Source organism: Falco naumanni, chromosome 20, assembly GCF_017639655.2.
Source record: "Falco naumanni isolate bFalNau1 chromosome 20, bFalNau1.pat, whole genome shotgun sequence".
NCBI lineage: Eukaryota > Metazoa > Chordata > Aves > Falconiformes > Falconidae > Falco > Falco naumanni.
In genome coordinates, this window is record NC_054073.1 from 2,383,045 (window position 1) to 2,407,007 (window position 23,963).

Below are 23,963 nucleotides of genomic sequence, written 5' to 3' on the forward strand. Positions count from 1 at the left end.
GTGACTCTTCCAGTGGGGCTGGGATCTGTGGTCTGCAAAGCAGGCGGCAGAGCTCCGGGCTGAGTGATGGGTGGCTGGCGCTGGCCGCGGGGTGGAGGCGAGGTTGCCTGCCACCGGGTATTACTGCTTGCTGGGTAGCTGGCCTTGCCCAGGTTGGGATCGCTCTCCTCTGGGCCACGTGCTCAGCATATGTCAATTTGCAAAGCAACTCCCGTGGCTCCTGCAGCTGAAGGCCTGGCCTTGGCTTTCCTCTCACTCCCGCGGCCAGCCTGTTGAGCGCGGATGAGCAGGCAGCATGCAGCTTGATCCGTGGAGGACAATCTCAGTGGTTCGTGGGATCAGAAGGGCTACAGCTGAAATGCTGGTGTGTGACCCATGCTCATCAGGGTGGCTCGGCCTGTCTCTGGTCTTCAGGGTTTAAGAACTTTGTTTCTGTCTCTGCAGCAGCCCACATACAGCCTGGACTGATGACTGGTCCCCGCTCAGACTTGTGGCTGAATCGCATTGGGATGAAGTCTGCATTTGTGCCAGTCCTTGGCTGCCGGTCCCCAGAAGTCAGTGTCCAGTCCTTGCTATCCCATGGCATCTCCCAGGCAACTCCTTTATCTGCCGTTACCCATCCGTGTTATCATCCATTAGAGGATAACACCAGAGTGCTTCCTCATGCCAGCCCAAATATTTCTAGCTTGGACTCCCCCCTGCAGCCCTGGAGGAGAAATTAACCCCTTTTGCTTTAGTAGGTCTGAAACAAATGTGTACATTAATTTCACACATCACTGTAAACTCCTCCTCACGTGCTTTTATGCTGAGCTTTTCCGCACCCTGATGCTCTCCTGCACAAATGCTGTGCAAGAGGGATGTCTCCATTAGTCATTTCTGTGGGAAGGGGCTGTGGGAGGAACAGCTTTCTGGTGGTCAGATTGGATTGCTGCTCTGCCTCAGTTTTCATCCTGTGTTTGCATGTGGCCCTAAAGGTGATGCTGCTTGTGTTATGGCCTCACCCAGCTGACCTTAGAGGAGCTGCAGCTGGCACCAGCTGTGACTTCAGTGCTCAGGATCCAAAGGCACAGCCCGTGGGGCAGATCTGGGGACAGTGTGGGCCAAGTGAGGCCATGGGAGGCTCTCCCTAGGTCTTTAGCTGGAGAAGGGGCTGCCTTTGGAAAATAGCTCTGGCAAGCTGGAGGATGTGAGAGCAGCTTGCCCAAGGTCTTCCCCCAGGAGCAGAGTGTATGCAGGCACGGCTTCTCTCTGAGGCGTGAGCGTGGCCTCGTGCATGAGGGAGGCTCCAGTGGGAGGGTGAGATGGGGTGGGGAAGCTGGAGAAGGTCTCGTAGGATGGCTTATGGAAGGCGATGACACTGGGTTGGGCCCTGGGAAGGTGTGGGTGGCTCCTGGCACTGCATGTGGCAGTCGGGGGTGGGGGGGTGGGAAGTTTCCTCTGGAGAGGAGGTACTTGGGTGACACTGCAAGTCTCTCAGGGCCTTTTGTCATCTCCCAGCCTCTCCTCAGATGTCTTTGCTGGAGGAGGATGTTCAGGAGTGTAGTATCCCTCAGGGCTGTGCTTGGATTCCCTCCTTGGTTGAGGAGGGGGGCTGGGAGGGCATGCCGCCTGCCTGTTGCAGCACTGGCTACAGCGTGGCAGGGCTTCATCGGGGGAGATAATCGCAGTGCATGGAGTCCTTCTCCCCCTCCCAGAGCCCCTCCCTTCCCCAGCCTGTGGCCCCCATCTGTCCCCTCTCCCTGCCGAATTAGTAGCTCCAGGTGGTACTTTTAAACTTTTCTTTGTCTCCTGAAAGGCAGGTGTGTTGCAGAGAGCCTGGCTGCCAGCAGACGGCTGTCCCCTGCCTCTGCGGGTGCAGCGCCCACACTTTCCATCACACAGGCAGCTCCTGAGAGGTGATGGCCGGTGAAGGGCAGGGCGGATGGGTGCAGAGGAAGAGGGGGCATTCAGTGTGCAGCAGGTGCTTGCCATAACAAATTCCTATGATTCAGCCCCAGAGCATCTGCCGCTGCCAGGGACCGAATGTAAACAGGGAGCCGAGGGGGCTGATGTCATGCAGCCACCTCTGCCAGGGTGTCCTGGTGCTCCTGGGAACTGGAGTTGCTCTGCATGGATTCATTCTGCCATGCCCGGGAAGGATGGTACTCCTCAGCTTCGCTTTGCCTGAGATCCCCTCCGAAGTCCCTGCTGGCCTAAATCTTTCTGGTTCTCTCTTGCTGATGATGACACAGGGCTGCAAAGGGGGGTGTTGCATTCAAAGCAGTGTTGGCCTCCAGGTCTCCTTGTTCTCTGGGAGTATGTGCCTTTCTTGAACTGGGTTATTTGAGTCCTCCAGACCCTCCTACATGTGCCAGCAGTGGTCTGGCAGCATCCTTCAGTGAAGTGTAAAGGACCGTGCAAAGTATGAGCATACAGGCAGCGGGTGCGGGACTGTTTTTTTTTTCAGTTACGCCACTTAGGTATAGCACTAAGTATAGCACTGGGCAGGAGCAACCAAATCTCACTCACTTCCCACTGATATCAGTTTAAGAGCTGCCAGCCTTGGTCATCTGTGAAAACATTCGAGCCCCATGTCCTGGCTGCAGCTAATATTAATGTACAGAGGAAGAATAAACCACCCTGGTGTAAACTTTCCACCCAGGACCAGCAGGAAGGTAGAGCTAAAACACTTTCCAAAATACCTTAGCAATGTTAGTTATAACTTCTGCCCTCCACCGCCCCCCCGATCTAAAAAAAATCCATTCTGTCTGACCACTCTCTTATCACTCTTATTACATCTCTGGAGATTATCCCTTCTGATTAGCTGAATTTGGCCTTTTCTGGTGTCTTGCCACCTGCCTCCTGACTTTTAGGATCAGACCAGAAGCTCCTGCCTTTCCTTTGTAGTCCCTCTAAAGGATACTGCCTCTGGAAGTGAGGTTGGAGAATGGAGTGAGAATGATGCCTTCTAAATCATCAAATGGACTTGAAAATGGTAATGTTTCCTAGCCTGTGTTTGCCCAAGCCATGGACAATATCACCTTGGAGGTTCTGCAAAGGCACAGAAATCTCCGGGGAAGGTGGAGAGGAAGATGGAAGGAGAAGAGTCATTTCACATCTCTGTGATATCCTCATCTACCATAATTGCTTCCTTTAACCTCTGACAGTCTAATGGCCCCATGTTTTCCTGATGGCTTTTTGACATGTTTGTTTTTATACCTTTACTGATTTGCTCCTCAAAACCCCTTTAGGCTTTGCTTAGTTAGCCTCACACTGATTTTTAGCATTTGCTTCTACTTAGTGTCACTTGCTGCTGTTTGGTCCTGGCTTCCCTGTGCAATGCTGAATTGAACAGCACTGGGGCTGCTATTATGCAGCATCTCAGCTACTATTGCTTTATGAAGTCACCCCTGTGTGCCACTTAAAACTAAGTCAAGAACAGCCTCCCCACTTCTTCCTGCTCCTCTCCTTGCTCCAAGTGAAAGATTGCACAGAGCAGTGTGTCGAACGTGGAGATAGTCTGTCTCTGAACTGTGACCCATTGTGCCGCATGTTTGTATGTGGGTGGTTCAAGTCGCTTACTGTCATCCGCTGTCACCGTGCCTTTGCTGGAGTCTCATGCCATTTTGATCCGTCTCATCAAAGAAGTGAGCCTGCCACTTCTCTGCAGCCATCTGGGCAGGGAGATAGAGTCTTGCAGGGATGTGGTTGCATCTGGGCGTTCAACTGCTTCTCTTTGCAGCTTGCTTGAGCTATCCTGCAGAGCTTGCAGCCAGATGTTTTGGTATTTCTTTGACTTCTGTAACTCATTTTATATCAAGATCAAGGTCCAGGCAATTCACCTGCATTTGTGTACTGCCTGGATATTTGTAATGCTTGTTACAGACCAGTGCAAGCTTTTATCAAACTCATTAACCTGCAACCAAGCTGATTTTACAGAAATACCCTGTACAGAAATATCTTGTCCTTGATTTGCTTCTGTTAAGGCTTCGGTTGTTACTCCCGAGTCACAGTGCTGTGAGTCAGATCACAGCTCTCCTGTGCAGCAGGAACCAGAACCTGATGGCCATGCTTGGGGATTCCTCCCAGAGCTTGTGTTTCGTATGTTTGGGGGCTATCTCATTTGAAATAATTTTCATCAAACCAGGATTTATTCATGGTTGACTGCAGTGAGCCCAGAGAAGCAGAGAAGAGAGGAGTGGGGAGTGAATACAAGACCCCAGATGTGACAGGGTTGTAGGGTGGGTTCAACCTGCCTTCCACCAGCTGTTGTGTTGCAGCAAGCCCTCAACATCTCATTTATCCAACTCTCAGATGTTTCAGCATTGACCTTTGTTTCTCTAACTTCTAGACCTCATGCTTTATTCAAAGTGCAAAGTCTTAGAATGACCTGTATCGTGGTCTGGCTACATTCAGAATTTGTACCAAAAGCAGAAGTGTCTCTGATGTGCTGTGCAGATGACAAAATGGTTGGAGGGTAGGGCTGGTGATTTGCTAAGCTGGAACAAAATATGTACTTTAATAAGGCTGAATGTAGCCTTAGCTGTTGAGGAACAAAGGATGGATGGCACTGTTCTGAGACACAGTGACCGGAGAAGACTTGGAGGTCACTGGAGTATCAGATAACCTTTATCTACTTTAACTGTTGAATTTCTAAGAGCATTAAGGGCTTACTTAGCCATGGTACCTAAGTGTCTCAGCAAAAAATCCTGCTTTGTTAACAGGTCTTCCAGTCTGGAGGACAGCAGTAACTGGAGCAGGATCCAGTGGCCGGCAGCTGGCAGAGGACAGCTGGGATTTGGAATAAGGTCCTGACCATTGGGGTGACTTCCTGAGGCAGATTAACCTACTCAGGTAATTTTTAAATTACAGGTGGACTTTTCCCACAGTCTATTCACGTTCAGCAGGAATTCAGAGAGCTATCATGGCTGCGCTGCACAGGCTGATGGCCAAAATCCAAATGGCCGTTTCTAATCTACTCTGTGCGGGCTTGGTGACATTTATTAGCTTCTGGCTTGCAGCACAGCTCTGAGCTGACTTCAAATCCTGGCTGGTGGTTTGTGCTTCGTGGGTTGTGCCTGCTACTTCTGCAAGCACTGGTAGGACAGGTACAGCACAGCCTTGAGTCTTCTCTGAGATCGCCCTGTATTCTCTGTTATGGTTTGAACAGTGGCTTTGCCTAGCTTTGGTGTAGAAAATGTTGCATACAGTGTACGAATTTATTCTGGAGGATTTTGTTTTTGCAGTGGAATGAAATTCTCCCCAATTAATGATGTATTGAGTATAAATGGACATGATGTCAAAACAATGCATTTAAATAGCTACAAACAAAACAATACAAAATGCCAGTCACAAAGAAAATGTTCTTTGAAAAACTGGCATAAAAATTAACAGGAAAAGACAAATGCAACAGAACTTTCTTCTTGGTAACTCTCGAACTTCAGAGCAGAATTCAAAAACTCACTTATAAGAAGGTAACACCAGCTCCAGAAACTCCTCTGTTACTGAGAACTAGTCAGTCATCTAAGCATGTAATAAGTGAAATTAATTGTTGGTTACAGTGGTTTAATCCATGAAACACTGACATGTTATAGATCCAGGTTTGCAATCCTTTGCTACTGAAAATGAGATTTTTATTATTGCAGGGAAATGCCTTGAACAACTGGACACAGTTTGAGGCTGGAGAAGCTGCTTCTGTTTGGGGGAGAAAATGAGTTTTAGACACCATAAATGACAATCCATGCAGCAACCTGTGAAAGACCTTACAAGGGAAGAAGTAACTTGATTTATTCCAGAGTAATACACAGAACCTGGATCAATATATCACTATCAAAGATAGGCTTTTTTTAATACTAACTGTAATGCACTCAAATTCAACATCCTTGTGACGGGAAAGAGCCAGAAAAGTTGACTGCAGCAGCAGGAATTTGAAAAAGTCTTTAAATGACATAAAAAGAGGAAGCCATTTAAAGGAAATTAAAGGGAACACCTAAATAGGTAAAATCCTTGGCTTTGCCATAGGCAATATTTAAAGCCACTGTGTGAAGGTCTTGAGTCAATGGTCCTCATTTCCTGCTGTCACAGATGTACTGCATGGTGCTGGGGGGTGGGGGGTGGGTTGGGGGGAACATCTGGAGCAGCTGTTGGGGCTGTGGGAGCGGATGGACAACCTGAATGGGCAGAACTTGCTCCGTGGCGAGGGACCAGGAGATACTGAGGGGACTGGGGAGCCAACACACAGCCAGGCTTTGGCAGCAAAGAACCTTTGCGGAGCTGCAGGAGGGTCCCAAGGTCCTTGGAAACCAGGAAGCCACCCAAAGTTGCTGAATGGAAGTTGAAGGACAAGTTGACTCTGCAGGGACACTGGTCTGAGTTTCCCCTGTTTCAAGAGACATTTTGTTCTCATTTGTATTCTGATGCTATATATATTTAGAGGTTAAAAGTCTTCATATGAGGCAAATTTTCAGGAAGACATCCAGGCAGCTTTGTCCTGGGGTGTGCACATGAGGAGCAGTAAGGATGCACAAAGAAAACAGAGCCGTTGTGCAGCAGCGAGTTCCTTGTGTTGCTGCTCGCTGCAGTGGTGTCCCAGGAAGGTTCCCTTATCTGCTGTGCAGAGAGAGACAGGGCTGAGGGACTCTGTCAAACTGAAGTGTTGGCAAAGAAGAGGTTTTGGAGCAGATCAAGACATTTCCCAGGCTGACTGCAGTCACCCAGTGGTGCTGGAGGCGTGCAGTAGTGAAGCTGTTTAGCTACTGACGGGCTTGTGCTTTAAGGCCTAAACCAGTCTTTGAGGGATGCAGGAATGTGATGTCCATGAGTGAAAGGAGTCCTGGACTCGTTTAGGAAGCAGAGTTAGTGTTGAAACAGCCTCAAATTGTTAAAACCAACATAGAATAATTTTATTAGATGGTTGAATTAATACAGTGTAATGGGGGGAAGTGTTTTATTTGGCTCTTAGAGGAGAAATTCAAAGCTCAGGAGTGTATCCAAGCTCTCTGAAGGTGTGAGCAAGCTGGTGGGTTAGGGTGATGTATGGTTGGTACACTTGTACGCAGAAGTTTGCATCTTTCGAGTGAGCTCCCACATCAGTGACCTACAAGAAAACTAACTTTTCAAGGGGTGAAGAGGCAGGCCCATAGATTAAGAGCTGTTTACAGGAGTATTGAGCCCATTTTCACAGCAGCGGTGGATGCCAGTGACAGTGTACAGAGGTCCATGCTGGTATTTATGCTGATCAGTGCATTCATAGAGGATGCAGAGAAGACTGTGAATAGTGAGCTGGCGAATTTGTAGGGAAAAAAATGATTCAGGAGAGCCAAATCTAGGGCTGAATGCAAGGAGCTGAAGAGGGTCCCATGGTGCTCATGCATAGAATGGCAGATTATGTTCAATTCAAGAACATGTGAAGCTGAATTCAGAGGAAAGAGAGTGGTATGTACAGGGTGTCAATAGTATCTGTGGCAGATGGCAGTAGAGCTGACTGGAGGAGGTACAGAAATTCCGGCAAGGAGGCCAGAGCTGGCTTCTCTATAAAGGGTGGTTTACAGGGCAGCACCCAGCTTGGGGTGGGGCGAATTGAAGGGAATGTAGCAGACATCTGTGGTAGAGAGAGAGAGAGAGAAATGCTTTGCCATTTCCCACTGTGTAAGAAGTGGGTGCATGAATGGATGTGATCCGTTCACATCTCTTTATGAATCCACCTTCACATGATGCTGAGGCTTGAAAGCAGAGTGTGTTCAAAATGGGATTAGATGAGTCTGCAGCAAAAATCATGGCCCAGAAAGTTCAATTTGGGATGGAGACTTCTACATTTCCAGTGATGAGTGAGTTGAAACAGCCTGGTGTGTCCTGTCTGTGGGTGAAGGACTGGCACAAATTCAGTTACGTGAAATCATCGTCATGAATCCAGGCATGGATGGGGCACAGTAGCTGGTGGGACTGGAGCGAATGCAGAAAGGTTGCTCAGCACGTCTGTATGGAAGGCCTCTCTACTTGCTGCTGCCAGTGCAAGTGGTCCCCAAAGCCGTATCTCATTGGGATTGGGAATAATGCTGGTTGCTCTGCTTGGTTTTCTGTGTTTCACAGCTTCTCTTGGCTCTGGCCCCTGAAGGCTATGGTGGCATTTCCTACATGAGCAGAGAAGCAGTCCTTGAGTGTGAGGGCAGGAGCCCTCTCCACGGGGCCTGGGCTCATGCCTCTAGTCTAGTGACAAAGGGGAAAGTAACAAGAATATGACATGTTTTTTCTTGAATGACTGAGTCTGTGACACAAGACAAACGTCAAGCCACTGAACAGGCAAATCCATATCTCAGTTTTGCTTTCCTGTGAAATGAGATTTTTTTTTTTTACATGTCAGCTCTGCTTGTTATAACATCTTCTGCATGGTTAAAGCAGCTACGTCCCCAGCAGTGTGGTTACAGTGTCCTCAGCAAACTTGCCAGAAAAGTAAGACAACAGGGAACTGTCTGGGGACAAAGGTTCTCAGACTTCTCCACTTTTATGAGTCGAAATGACCAAGTGCCCCAGTCCTGGTGATGCTGGTGGCCAGGGTGCTGCCTTGCCAGAGGACAGTACTGTCTCACACTGCAGAGAAATGGCATGTGTGCGAGCTCTGCCCTGTATCTGAGCTGTTGACTCAAGGTTGCCTCCTGCCCAAGTTACAGGTTGGAGCTCTGGAAACAGTAGATTGTAGCATATTACAGATCATCAGCATGATGAACGTCTGCCAGTTTTGCTCTGTGGAAAGTAAGTTCTGCCCTGCAAACCAGAGTGGTACCTTTTGGCCAGATTATAATCTGGGCTGTTGAAAATATAGAAATGTATTAATGCTGTATGTTAAAGCTTCTGTAGGGCATTTGAATTCCTTTGCTGCACAGTCTGATTAAGAGCTAGGCTCAGTCGCGCAGCCTGGGAGAAAGTTATGCAGCAGATTGTAGTTCAGGTATATTCTAGATCTCCAAGAACCTTTGGAAATGGGGGAGTGGATTGGCAGGTCTAAATGGCATGCTGGAATCCCAGGCAAGGCAGAAATTCCCTGGGGCACCCTAAGCTGAGTGATGATGTTTGACAGAGGGCTGTAAACTGAAGGAAGTGTGCAGGCTAACCATCCCAGGAAAAACTAGAGAAACCCTGTGGAAAGAAAGGCTGGACCGACAGGCCAATGGTGGTACTGCATCCCTGTGTTGGGTATGCATCACTGAGTTCCTGGCCCCAGTGACAGGCTGGAAGAATATGAGGAACAGCTAAAAAAGAAGACAGTAGAATTTCCTCAAATATATCAGAAACAAGAAGTGTGCCAAGGAGTTGACAGAGCCGGCACACGATCAGAGTATAAAAGGAGCAATTTTTAAAGATGAGCCCATTGCAGAGAAGCTGAAGCCATTATTTGCATTATTGTTGAATACAGAAGAAAACACGGAGATTACCATGCTGTAATTAACCTTTTTGGGGACTTATCAGAGGATATGTTCAAAACTGGAGTGGAGATTATGGATCCAGTTGATGAAATGGGCAGTGATAAACCATCCGGGCTGGTTGTCTTGCTTCAGACATCTTAAGAAAGCCAAGAATGAGACTGCTGAGTTAGAAATGGTGATGTGCAAGTGCTTTCTCAAACCATCTTTGCATCTAAAAGCTGAAGTATGGAAAATTTGAAAAGGAGCTCCAGAAAAGATCTGATTGATTTTCCTTTACCCCATAATACCACAGAATGGTATTTGTAGGTGAATCATGGGGGTAGAGGCAGCGGGGTTCTGATATGGCAGATGGACAAGAACAATTTATTTAAGAGACTGTATTGGGATTCCCAAAATGCTTTCAACAGCATCCTTCACTAAAGGCTATGAGGAAAATAAGCAGCCATAGGATAAGAAGAAATGTGCTGGAAAGTATAAATAATTGGTTGAAAGGTCAGAAATAAAGTGGGAGTAAAGTCTGCCCTTCTGAGTGGTGGAGACCTGCAGAGACTGTGGGCTCAAGGAGAGACTGGGCAAGTTAATGCAGGAGAGATGAGCTGAGGGTTGCAAATACATAGAAAACACATCTGGCTCGAGGTACTGGGGAGGCATTGTGAAAGGTATCACACATGCCTGCCTCATTCTCACTGTTTCTGTGCATTTGCCTGTGACCACAGCTGGAATGAGACTAGCAAGTCAGAGAGACTTCTGTTCTGATGCAGTACAGCTACTCCTGCCTTGTTTTGGTGCCCTAATTATCAATGACCACAAGTGTTAGTGGGTGAGTAGGGGGGTGGAATTGCTGCAGGACTATTTTCTCATGTATCATACAGAGAAAAAACAGTGGATCAGTAAAAGGGAAGTGGTAGCAACTCTTCAGTTGTATGGAGTCTGGTTGGTGAATTGGACTTGCTAAGAACAATGTGTTCATTTTAGCATGGGTAATTGTAAAACAACATGCAGAAAAACAGCACTCACATTTCCACAGCAGGTACTATTGTTTGGAAGAAGACACAGAAGAAAGCTAAGGATCTTGAAGTATAAATGACAAGCACGAGCTTGAGATGTGAGCTGGTGGCTGAGGATAGAAGGATATTTATGCAAGGAAACCCTGAGTAAGAGCAGAAAGAGGAATTGTCTTTTTGTTCATCCCTATCATACGAATGCTGCATACAGGTAAAGTACTTCCACGTTTAAAAAGTCTGTTTAGAAACGGCAGAGAAAACAGCCACAAGTAAAATTTAGAGGCTAAAAAGTCTGCTTTTGAGAGAAAGTTCCAAGAGCTCAAAGTGCATTATAAAAGAGACCAAAAAATGATCTGATTTTCATCCACAGTTCACTGCAAGTGTGGAAGATTTCTTACAGTGGAAGAGAGAATAATCTCAGCTAGATACTGAGTGAGGTCAAGCAGCTGAAGTGAAGCATAGATTCAAACAAGAAAGAGGGTGCAAAATAAGAGCTGTGCAGAGGATTAACCATTGGGATGTTGTGAAGGCTTCTCTGCCATTTAGGATCTTTGCTCCTAAAAAATGTGTAGCCTTCCAGCTGGGAGGGGTGGGCTGTGCTTGGGTAGTCCCTGGCTCAAGTCATTGAGGGTCTGGACTTGGGGCTAAATTATGAGCTTGGTCCTTTGGAGCTCTAGTACCCAGGAATGTGTCAGTAATTCTTGCTGGTGGTCTCAATTTTACTCTGCTATCATGAATGCAGGCTTAGCAGATACCCAGCTGTCCTGAAATTGGTGGGATTAGGGTGGTTCTCTCTCCCTTAGCCTTGGGCTGATCTCATCCTTAGCCATCAGGAATCGCTCTGTGAGTGATAAATACCAAACAGTTTGCAGAAAAGGCATTTCTTGGAATAGAAACCCCCTCTCCTCTCTCTCATCCCTCCTCTCTGCTCCTTTCAGCTCACATTTTGCCAAAATTCTGCTCTGGCCACAGTTAATGTGTGTGAAATTCAAATGCAAAGAATTTTTTTGAGGAATATAGGCTGTGAAATCAGGCTTATAAATGAGCGCAAACTACACCCTTAACTGTGGAGTCCTTAGATTGGCTTAGAAGGCTGCTAATCTCCATCTGCCATAGAGGTGAATGGCCTGAGGAGGCTTGGACTGTTCCCATTACAGCTGAGTTTTGTGCTGTCATGTGTTGTAGCGCTGAAATAATTTGCTTCTCCTGTATTAATTACTCGTGCGTCTACCCAACATGTCTAATCCGCTCCTTCACATGAAAAATCCCCCTTGTCCTTGACCACCCCATGTCTTTCTGGAAATATCTGGGCTTACCTAGAACCAGGCTGAGGTCCAGGGTGGTGGACTTCAGCCTGGTCAGTAAGGTGCTTTTCTCTTACCCCTACTGCTTGCTGGTTCCTTGACTCAGGAAGCCAGAGACCTGCAGGGCAGGGGGCTGCGTCAGGAGCATGTTCTGTTTTCAGTGGTTTCATGGTTCTCTACTGCAGTGTATGACTCCTGTGTGAGGTCTCTGATCCAGGAGGCAGCCACAGCAGGTTGCACCAACCATTCCTGTGTTTAAGTCCCTCCAAACTTCTCTGCATGATGCTGAATTTGAAACTGGCATGTACAGCTCAGGAAAGAGCCCCCAGAGCCATTGGTGGTTCTCTGCAATCATCAGCTCTGTATGCAGCAGCAGCTGCCAAAAAACCAACAGCTTATTGGGCATCCTCATGGAGACACCAGGCATAATTTTGCATCTCTCTTTGTGTAGCTCTGCTCTCTGCACCTCAAGTTAGAGGTGCAGAGAAGCAGCTAAAATGGTCAAGGGGATAAAACAGCTGCCTTACGAGACCAAAAAGACCTGGACTCCAGCTTGCAGAGTAGAAGATGGTAGGGGGGATGTGGCTGAGGTTCATAAAATCATGGAGTTGGTGAGTAAGATGAAGGCAGAGCTGTTATTCATCAAATCCCACAGTGCTAGAACTATGTGCACTTGATGAATCTAGGAGTGCAGTTTAAGGCAGGTAAGAGAAAGTTAATCTTTACACAGCAGGAGGTAAAAGTGAGGAAGTTGCTGCTGAAGGAGGCAGTAACAGCAGGCTCAGAAAACTTCAGAGGCAACAGGTCCATCAGCAGAGACTGAAGGCAGCAGTCAGGGACATCTCCTCTAACATCCCTGATACAACAGCTGTGGATACTGGGGAAGAGCAAGGAGGATGCCTACAGAGTGGCCAGGCTTGCGTGCATCCTAAAGAGCAAATCCTTTTACTTCTGCCAGAGGCAGAGTCCTAGGCTAGGTGAACATCTCTGATGGACATGGAGGAGCTCCGAAGGTTGGAGCTGTAAGGCACAGAAGGGCTGGCGCAGCCACTCTGTTTAGTTTGCTTTCAGGGTTGTGCTAGCCTCAGCTGAGGGATCAGGCAGAGTATGTGCCTCTCAGAGGGTGTTGTGGGCAGAGTTGCAACTGGTAGCCCGAGAAAGGGGAACTCTGCAGCTGCTGTGGCACTGCCCTGGAAAGCCATTTCTCCTTTTGTACCAAAGGACTTGCAAGTATTTCTGTCATGGGACTGCTCAGACACTGTCACAGAGGAAAAGCAAGATTTGTTTGAAATACTGTGCTTTTAACAAAATACCCTGGCCCCAAGATGACGACAAACATTGTTTTCTTGTTGGAGCAGACACAGCTGGGAAGCTAGAACCAAAATACTCACCAGTGAATACAACTTTGGATTCTTGCTTTTTGAAAGTTGATTTTAAGGCTACCTTTTTAGATGTTAAACTTCTGTGGGGAAATAAAATCGTTTGGGAGAGCTACAGCAGTTTCCTGTACTGCATTTCAGTGTGAGCTGCTCTGTGCTGGAGGGAAAGACTTACCCGCTCAGCCCCGAGCAGCATCCTCACTCTGGTCTTCTGGGACCTCACAGCACTGTGAGGATTTGGCCTGTCTCCAGAGCTGAAATCAGCTATGTAGGCAGCAAGTGTGCATGTGTGTGCATTTGAGTGGGATGTTCTTCGGCTCCCACATTTGGCTTCTCTGGGTAGATTTATGCTGCAAAATGTTTCTTCAATACATTTGCCAAGCATGTCCCAGGATGGTAGACCATTACCTGTAGCCTTCCCCTGTGCATGCAACAACAGCCAGCAAAAAAAGGCCTTTTCACCACAGCTCATGGTGTTTGAGATGGCTCCTTCACTGTGCTGGCAGCAGCTCTCTGCTGCTAGTATAATGGCCTTTTCTGGGATTTTGCTGGGATAACCCATCACTCCTCTGTGGGCAACACTACAGAGAGAGGCTGAAAGCAAAGAGAGAGGACACAGAGAGGAGGGACTACATCAGGAACTGCATTTGCTTTGTAGATTTTACTGCTTTTTAATGTGTTCCTGCAAGCAGGAGTCTCTGCCCCTCCTTCAGACCCCACGGACCTGCTGTCCTCAGGAGCTGGCCGGAGTGGGTTTGTGGTTGTAAGGTGACATGGTCTGAGAAATTGCTCCTGCAATTACTGCAAAATCACTATTTTTTGCCACTTATTTTTCATATTTTCCAGTTCCCCACAGGGGAGGGTCTTTGTGGCATATCTACCGCTGTTCCAAGGGCAGTGCAGGACCAGCTCTTCCATTCACAGCACTGTTCCGGCCCAGCTTGAGCACCAGTGCCTATAGCATTTGCTCGCTCCATCTTTGTCCGTATCACCATTGCCTACCCAGTTCTTCCCGGTAAGATGCTCTCTAAAGCATGTGGTATGAATCAGCCTTTACAGCTTGCTACCACCTGGCAGACTGCAAGGGGTGCAGGGTCTAGGGAGAGGACTGGGCTCTCTGTCAGCTCGTTCTCTGACACTGGTGAGTGCAAGAGCTTTTTATTCCGTATTGTGGTCCCCACAGTCTTTGTGGCCCACAACAGCAAGTTTGGCCATTGTTAATGATGCTATTGTCACTACCTGAACTATGTATAACTCACACTTTAAATTGCATCTTGTATCTGCTGCATTCTGCATTGAACTGCACATCAGGGATTGCATAAAACCAAGGGAGAACAGCACATGTGCATGTGCATACGTGTGCCTGTGCACACTGCAGAAACCTGAGGTGGAAATGTGATGCAGAATCCTGTCATGATAACTTGCCCTCTATGCGGGAGGGAGCAAGAGGGAGTGTGTTTGATTGCCTAAGTAGAAAGGCTGCACGGGCAGCCTTTGTTTCGAAAGTTATGTAAGGAGATTTTGCTTGCTGCTTAAGTGTTTGGCTGACTGCTTTGTCCTAATAGAAGTGCTTGCACATTCTCCCATTGCACAAGCTCTCAGGAGACGCCTGGGAGTTCGGGATGCAGTGCCGAGCTGGAGAGTGTAGGCCTACTATTGACTGACGATGGTGGAAAGACAGGGTTCCCATCTGCGTGTTGACTCTGGCTGGGTGAGCCTGCTAGCCCAGCACTGGGAGCTCCTGGGGATGGACCTTTCTTCTTGAAGATAAGATAAGACCTTCCTGGGATAACTCAGGTCTGGTCCATAGCTATAGCTGACATGATGAACATGTCAGGGCTCGTTCATCAAAGATTGTGCTTTTACTCAATACCCATCTCTGGAGCTCCTGAGGCTTTGGAAGAGTGCCTCTCCTCCCTGGAGGATGCCTGGTAACTGCTTTTCTTTCCTGAACTGTCATCCCTGCACTGTCCAAAATCTAACCATTGCTGCTGAATACATCAAGGACAAAAGGCAGAGTTATGAATCCGCTCTAGCACAGAGATAAGACTCAGTATAATTAGAAACTTTTTATGTGGAGAAATTAATCAAAGCCTCTTCTACTCTTGGGACATTTTAACTCTTCACAGCTTCTATTATTAGTTGTAGAACCATTTTTTTCTCAGTTTTTCAAGCTAGAGAACCTGCAATAAGAAAGAAGTCTACACTGAACTGATGCCGCTGAGCTCCTTGACCCCATCAATAAGTGAGTGATGGTGGAGCATGGCACACATCTAGGGACGTCTCTGGGCTGTCATGTGGAGTACTGGAAAGCAACTCTAAGACTGCAAAGCAAATATGTCATTTGGCCTTGTGGGTGGTCAGGGCTTTCAGTCCTGATAACCAGCTACAGCACTTTGACAGTCAAGGAACCAAACTGGGAGCACTGGATTTTATTAGTTTCCCAATAATATTCCTGTTGTCTTTATTGCAGAAGGCCAGGGGTTTGCATTGACCAGACAGCGTGGAGTCTCAGGTCTTTGGGCTTCAGCTGGTTTTAGCTGCATTTAACAGTTGCCTGTTGGTCAGTAACTGTTGCCCAACCTGTTGCAGATTGAGCTCTGTGAACACATGTTAAAGGACTGGTGAACCAAGGCATTGCTGTGTAGCAAACAACAGTCCCTTAAGTTAAGTGAAGCTGGAGGAGGCTACTGGGCAACTTCCAAACTTCAGCTGGGAACCAGCAAGAAGGCAGTGTTAGCAAAACACATGAAAATGAATCCAAGTGTGTGCAAGACTGAGGAAGAAGAAATCGCTACTGTGAATGGCAGACTCTTCTTGGCAATGACTTCAGGGTGCTGATGACTTGTCGTAACCCTGTTCTGCTTGAGGAAGACTTGACCTTTCCCCTGTGTGGAGTTACCAGTGGCAAATTGTGCCTGACCAATTTGATTGCCTTGTGTGACGAGACAACGGACAAGAGCAATGGATAGTGCATGCCTTGGCTTTAGCAAGGTTTTTAACATGGTCTCTCAATTTACAAGATACAGGACTCCAGTGGAAAACTGGCTAGACTAGCAACTCACAGAGTTGCAGTCAGCAATACGAGGTCCAACTGGTGGCCAGCTACTAGTGGTTTCCTTTTGGGACCCTGCATCCCCTCTACTCCAGCACTGGTGAGGCCACATCTAGTGTTCCATTTTGGGCTCCCCAGTTGAAGAGATAGATCAGCATACTGGAGAAAGTCCTGAGGAGGGCCACAAAGATAGCTGGGGGTTTAAGCATACAGCAGATGAGGAGAGGCTATGAGAAGGCGAAGGGGGATCTCACTGCTGTTTCCTGCTACCTAATAGATAGTCACAGAGAGGAAACCAGAATCTTGAAAGACAACAGGTAACAATCAAATTTGGAACAGCAGAACTTCTGGTTGGTCATAAGGGAACAGTCTTCGCCATGAGGGTGGTGGAACAGTGGGGCAGGGGCCAAAGAGGTGGTGGGATCTCCACCTGAGGAGGTATTCCACGCTTGATTGCAGAAGGCCTTGAGTGATGTAATTCAGCCAGGAGGGCAGCTCTGATCAGTGGTTGAATAAGAGACCTCCAGGGTCCACACCAACCAAAACCTTTTTGTGATTATTGTATTGGCACACTTCAGTGGAGAGTATAGCGGAACATGACACATCCCTCTTGTTTTTGAAAGCTCAGATACTCGATAAAAACCTTACCCTGTTATGACCATCTTGGGAGGGTTAAGACAAGAACAGAGATCTTAGGAAATACCAGAAATAAGATAACTTTGTCTTTGCCTGTGGCAAACAAACTGTACTATTCGTGCTCTGATTTCCTGGACAACTTGGTTTTCTTCTGAGAACACCTGCTGCACTCAGAGCACCATGTAGTGAGTGACGGGGGTCTAGCTGGGCAGGACCACAGCTGCATGAGCAGCATGAGTGCTGAACAAAGTTCAGTGCTGCTGCATGTCCAAGGAATGTCTTCAAGAAAGGCATGCCTGGGAGCCAGGCTGAGAGGGGAGAATACGTCTCATGTCGTAGGGCACTGTGAGAATTCATAACCTCCCTGATATTTCTGAGAATTACTTCTCTGGCTGATCAGTGCAACAGATAAATGCAAGAGGAAGCAAAAGATTCCCTATTCAGAGTAGGGTTTGATGTGTTGTAAACAAGCCCTGAGGCTGTACACTGACTGATGAAGATACAAACTGCGCTGAACAGTGCAGGAACGCAGCACAAAACAATGTAATGTGTAGCTGTCCGGAAAAGGCTAGTTAATCTGCCTGGAAATAAAGATGTGGAGCACAGACAGTGCACCATGTCAGCGTGAAATTGGTGAGGACTGCAGGTGCTGAGCTCCACGAAGGAGCCAGTGCAGCTGAATGAAAGGTGCATGGGGCAGAATGGACAGAGACTGCTCAGAGCAAACTGGCTGCAAAGTCCTGGCCTGGGAGGCAGGCTTGGGACCTGGGAAAGAGTGGGGTCAGTGAGATAGACCCACCCAGGAACTGCAACTGCTGAGCACTTCATTGGCACAAGGGTACTCAGAAATGCTGCAAATGGAGGCATCATGCAGGAGTGGTTCCTCCAATCTGAGCTGCAAGCATCAGGGAGTTTTGACGCATTATCAAAAGAATCTGTCGTGCCTGGGAATGCAGCAGTGGTGGTTTGGGTGTGACCCTGCCTTGAAAGAAGTCTGGGAGGGATGGTCATCCTTTATATGCTGTATTCAAACCTAGAAAAATAAGGGAACAAATACTGATACAAGCACATGGGCCCCGTCTGGCTGTTGCGACAGAGGTTATACCTGTCCAGGGCTCATCCTTCTCCACAGGACCATGGGAGACTGCTGTGCTCCAGGGCTGACTGGAGAGCACTGACTCTCCTTGGAAAGTGGAAATCACCGTTGTTTTTTCTACGTTTTGTCAGGTTGTGGAAAGATGCTTCAAGTTTATATATTGCTCTCTGTATCTGTGCTGCCTGCCGCCGCCCCCCCCGCCCTTCCCCTTCTGCATCAGGGAATAACACAGAAATGTGTTAGACCGAGGACAGACCCACTGAGTTTCCTTATTCATTTGGTAAGGCCTGGTAGTACACCTGTACTGAATGAGATTAATTAGCTGTTAATCTTTCCTAGTTCTTCTGTATCAGCCCTCCTAGGACTTCTGGATATGGTCTCGGATGCCAGGACTGTCTGCTGCCTGTGCTGCACAGCTCCGCTGGTACTCTGAACAGCGCTGAAGGTTCATACCAGGAGTAGATGCTGACCATCCAGGCACAGGTTATTGTTTATATCAGCTAAATTACCCAGTGACCCAGGCCTGCTCCCTGCTGCACTGCCCAGCAGTCCTACCTATTTACCATTTAACTCTGAAACTGCAGTACCGAGATTACTTGATATAAAGCAAAGCTTCACCAGCTTTCCTGCTCTGGCTCTCCTCCTCATGTTCTACACAGAGGGCTCTCTCCCAGGAGGAGTCAGCAGTGGATTTGCTGCTAGAGATTGCGCTTGCTCTGGCTTTACCTCTATCCTTCAAAGAGAATCACTGCAAGGAAGGAAGAGCTGTTAGTTTAATCAGACTGTTTATCCCTTCAAAGTGAGCAGTTCACTTGGAATAAGTAGGGGAGCTCAGTGGGCTCAGCTAACAGCAGCTTATCCTGCCAATTTGTGCTTCCAGAGACAGCTGCTTCCTTCTCCTGAAGGTGCAGGGCATGTGGTGGATGAGAGGTACTCTTGGTCCAAACAAACAGGACAGGGGTGTAGCTGTTGTCAGTGCAAAAATGCAGTTACAGAGGAGCCTGGAGCTGTGAGAGCATGTGGGAGAAATGTATTAACAGGCTGGGCTAGGCAATGAGCATCTGTGGGATTGACATCCATCAGGTTTTATGGACTGGGACTAGTGGGCTCTCACGGGGAAGGGGCTGTAAGGGGTTGCAGCAGTGAGATCAGCTGCAGTGGGCAAGCTGTGTCTGGTGCCTCTGGTCTGACAGCAGTGGGTTTTGGAGAAGGGCTCGTGGCTCTGTCATGCACAAGGACAGATTACACTCATATTTACTCTCCCAACAAGAGATCAACTCTTTCTGCTTGGGAACATGGTGTGAGTGGTGGGCTAAGCAGGAGTGAGTGAGTGAGTGAGTGATGTGGCCAGCCTTGTTCACAACAGCACCTGTACTTTGTCCTGTACTAGCAGAGCCCTGATCATCCCCTCCCTAATTCCTGTCTGTGTGACTGAGCAAAAAACCCCAAAAAACTCTTGGTGGATGGTGATTTGGCTGCAGCTGGATTTACCCAGGGTTTTGAGAATATGAAAAGGGGCCAGTATGCCAACCTCACCCTGCTCCAAGTGCTCCTGAGTGCAAAGATGGCAGATCTTGCTAGAGCAGAAGTGTATAACACAGCCTGTGCCATCTTGTGCTGCTCTTTGACCCATAGCCACAAAGACTGGGTCAGCTTTCTCTGGATGTGTCCTAATGCGTGGATAAAACAGGATTTTAACTCTTACCAGCTACCAGTTACTCAAGGCCTGTGAGGGAGGTTATTCTGCTGGATTAGAGCAAATGGACTGAGTAGCTAGGGATACATCCAGACAACAGCTGCTACCTGGTAGAGGAGAAAAATGTGGAAGTTTGATAATCAAGGGTAAGGTTGGGGAAGGCAGTAGGACCTGCCTCAAGGGAGGCACTTGGTCAGCCTGTCTTCCTTGCCCTGTGGTGATGGAGTCAAGGTGCTGCAGTTAAGTTGCTGATGCTGGCACCTGCACAGGTTCTTGTATATTAACTGCACTGTTGTTCTGTTGCAGGCATGTGTGAAAAATTACCCTGCTGAAACTACACTAATCGCAGCATATATACTTGCAAGCACAGGATGCAAACTGTGACCCTGCCAGGTATGGGCATGCTGCAATTCTCTCACACTTGATTATGACTATTTAGTGTATGCACAATAGCACCACCAGTGAACCCCATTTATATTATGCTGGCACTTTAGTGTATTAGGTGCTGCACAAAGAAGCAAAAATGCTCCTTTCCCAAAAGCAGCAGCTCAGAGGCCAAGTGTGGGACTGGGGCTCTGGGCGCATCTGTAACTTGCTCTCTGTGTCTCTTTGGATTTTATGCAATTTGTGCTATACAGAACATTAACGCAAATGTGTTGATCAAATCTCTGTGACTAACTAGAAATTGAGATTTTATTTCTCCCTTCTATCCAGTAAGAGGTAATAGACACCATGCCCAAAGCTTATTAGGGATCCAGATTGCACCTGTATAACCCTTGGTGTGTTCCTGAAGAGTGTGTGTTGATGATGAACTTCTGATTTTTTTATAAACCTCCTATTTACAAACTAATTCTTGAGCACAGACACAGGCTGATCTGAGAAAGCAGCACTGACACATACCTTTAAAATCCATTATATTTTTGGTAAATCTACTGCTCTCTCTGGCCTCCGTATTAGGAAAGACTCCATGTCAGAAAGCCTATCAATGGTAAAATTAAGGAATGAAACCATTATCCCTTTTATTATCTGAGATTGTTTGCAGTTACTACCATCCTTTTAACTTGAGGTCTGAACTAGTGGGCAGGTATTTACCCCTAGGCAGGGTGCCACCACCTTCCTCACCAGATATCTTATTGCATGCTTGTGGAAGAGTTGTGACAGAAACAAGGCATGTCCTGCGGGAGGGTCACCCAGTGAGTGCTGGGTATAGCTCTTGGGGCAGACTCTGGATGGGGAGAGCTTTGCTGGTGGCTGTTGGATTTGTCATTCATCTGTCATTAACCAACAGCTTTTGAAGGCCATAGCAAGAACCTGGGCAGGGGACAGTGTGGTAACCTAGCACCTGCTCTTGCTAGCAGTGATGTCCTTGTGTTTTCTTTGCTCTGCCTGGGCTTGCTGAGAAGCCTGGACAGGGTCTCATCTAGCAAAGCAGTTGTCCATTTGTTGATGTTTCCATGTGAATTACCCACTGCCTGTGGTCGCAAGATCCTGGAGTTTCATCTGGCCATGTTCCCTGGCACCTTTTTTTGTTCCAGGAGAATAAATTTCCACCGGTGCCTGTAACTGCACTAATTACTGAGCATACCTGGAGGAGCTTGTGTGAGCTGACCAATTCTTCCCTGAGGCCATCTGGGAATCAGAAACAAGGCCGCCTGGAGTCCCTGTGCCCTGAAAAGCTGGATTCCCTAGGAGCGTGCCTAATCAGAGCAACAGGAAGGTGAGATAAACGTGTGCAATATCCCAGAGCTTTGATATTTGCCCAGGAAATGGGATACCTGCGGGCCTCTTTCTGCCTATGGGAGATGTGAACATCCATCTGGCACTGCATCATGCCATGTGAACATGCCCACAGGTAACTCTGAAGTTTGTTCAGTCCCTGCTGAGAACATGCCTGGCCCAGACATGGATACCATTCAGCGCTGAATGCTCTAGCATCAAGTCAAGCTCATGTACTAATGTATACAGATGGAGAAACCCATGGCTGGCTCTGCTAAATGACACTGCGGGGCTGTTAGCAACTGCTTCTTCCTGTAAAACTCAGAGCCTGAAAGACTAGGGGTACCTGGTTGCAGTGCTGGAAGCAGCAGCTGTGTATCACATTCTCACAGGCCCCTGCCAGTCCCTACTTGTGAAGCTGACACAAGAAAACACTTCAAAGCTACCCTGGTGGAGCTCCCAGTAACCTGGTGTGGTATGCCTGTATGGGGTGAGGTGGGGTTTGCTTGCCTAGACAGAGATGTCCAGGGATGTGAGAGATTCTGGAGTACATAAGAATTCACTCCATGGGTGGAGGTTGTGACACAGGACCTACTGGAGTTCCATGCCCTTCTGGAATGACAGCTGGAGACAAAGCTGGGTCTCCAGGGCATCTCAAATGGCACCAGAGACCTGCGTGGGCAACTGAATCCTTATTCTGGTTGTAAAGCAGACACTAGCTTCACTTGAATCTCTCTCCAGACCTTGCCAGGGCTTAGTTTGCTTACCTTAATACCAGTCTCTAAGTACTATCTTGGATTCCCCAAGGTGCCCCACCTGGACAAGTCTCCCATGGACCCTGTGTTTGATCTGTCAGCATTGTGTGGATGTCTGGAATACCTCGAGGTGTCCAAAGCAGCACTGTGAGTCAACATGTACAGTTGAATCCTGTTCCATTGACTGTGGTAGGAAGCTGTACATCCTGCTCCCTTGTAGGCAAACAGACTGGAGCTGAACCTCCCAATGGGCTCTCCCTGGCTGGATGTGATCTCTGGTTCTAAATGGAGTCTGAGGTGGCAGCTGAGATGGTGGTGCTGGCACTGGGTATGTCTGTGATCAGGCGAGATGTATCTTAGAGATGAGATTTAGGACTGTGTCTGTTTTACTTGCTTGTATCCATTCGAGAGCTGTGTCTTGCAGGGTGCTTTGGACACCTCCTGGTGCTAGCATGTTTTCAGTGCAAGTGGGTTGTGATGCTTCCAGTTCATTTTATAGGGGTGATGCTGATTTTACCATTTGAGTTTCCTGGTCATAATGTCATGTGGGACAAATGATACACTCTTCACATTCAATTATAATTAAATTATTAATTTATCTATCACCCAGATTCATCATTCTATCAAGATAAAAGGTTATGCTGATAAAGTATATTTTCTGTGAACTCCTGTAAAGCAGCCAGCTATTCCCTGCCCGACTGACAGGCCTGTAATTACTCAAGTCTTCTCGTTTACCTTTCTAAATGTACAAAGAATTACCATTTTTTTCCTATCTGCTGGACCTCCTGGCTCTGTTCTCGCTTCCTTACTTCTAGCCATAGGTCTGCCTTGGCCAACTCTCATACTAGCAGACCCAGGCGGTCTGCACAGCTTTTTGCCTTTGGTCAGGGCAGGAGCTCTTGGTTATCTCCAAGATTTCTTCCTGTAAGGGAGTCATGTTTCTGCCTGTCCTGAAAGGTGGGAAGCCACCCCTGGGTTTGTTCTTCCTTTTCTGTGAAGCAAGGTGTGACCTCCTTACTGATAGCAGTATTTTCAAGGAGATCTGGGTCACTAGATCAGTCTAAAGGGAGCTTGCAATAATTTTGTGGCATCTTTTGTTGAGGAGAAAACAGGTCTTTGATCTCACAATGATCTTATGAAGTCTGAGAAGTTTTCCAACCCTGCACATAGGCAGAGCGTGGTGTCCATCCATGCTAATGAGGTCATACTCCCTGGCTGGTGCTCACACATCAGTCCTTCTGGCAAGCCTACCTCAGTTTCTCTTGTGCATTGTGCAGGGCCACTCCTCATGTTTTGGTCTGGCCAGCTCCTTGGGTGTTTTCTCGGTTATGATCTGGGGAAGCAAGAAGCCTGGAATGGGAAATCTGGGAATCCAGCTGACAGTCTCAGGCTCTCTTGGATCAAATTTTTCTCCCTGCAAGCTTAGTGAACCCTTTGCTAGGATTAACAAGCAAACCCAGGTCTGTGCCCAAGTCCCAACCCACGTGTATCTTTGGCTGCTGACTCTTCTCACCTCACTTACTGTGTGTGTGATCCTCTGACCTGCCTCTTTCCCAAGTAGCTCCATGGAGATCTGCTGCTGAATGGAGACCCTTTCTGCGCTTGCCACTAGTGGACATGCAACCAAGGAATCAGAGCAGCACAAATGGCAAGTTTAACCAACTCATTACCCTTCAGTACACCACAAATAGAACAATTGGCTTTAGACCCCTCTCAAAACCTCTGCTGTCTTCCTGACAGAAGGGTCACAGCGTTTAATGCTGTGTGCATAAGCATTAGGCAGCACTGGGGAACTGGAAACTACAAATACTTTCTCCTCAGGCAAACACGATAAATGTGTTTTTACATAAAAATGGAATGGGGGAAAAAGATAATGAGTGTAAAATACCAACTCTAGAGGCTCTGATATGAAGGGAAGCACGGA

General features: G+C 47.6%; 1 long non-coding RNA gene across 1 annotated transcript; it reads left to right on the forward strand.

The window, feature by feature from the left end:
* Positions 1–4,709: 4,709 nt before the first annotated feature.
* LOC121080018 lies at positions 4,710–23,684 on the forward strand. Its single transcript, XR_005825256.1, has 4 exons — positions 4,710–4,833; positions 19,875–19,961; positions 21,104–21,285; positions 23,601–23,684. It is a non-coding gene; the product is annotated as an uncharacterized LOC121080018 (long non-coding RNA).
* The last annotated feature ends 279 nt before the right edge of the window (positions 23,685–23,963 follow it).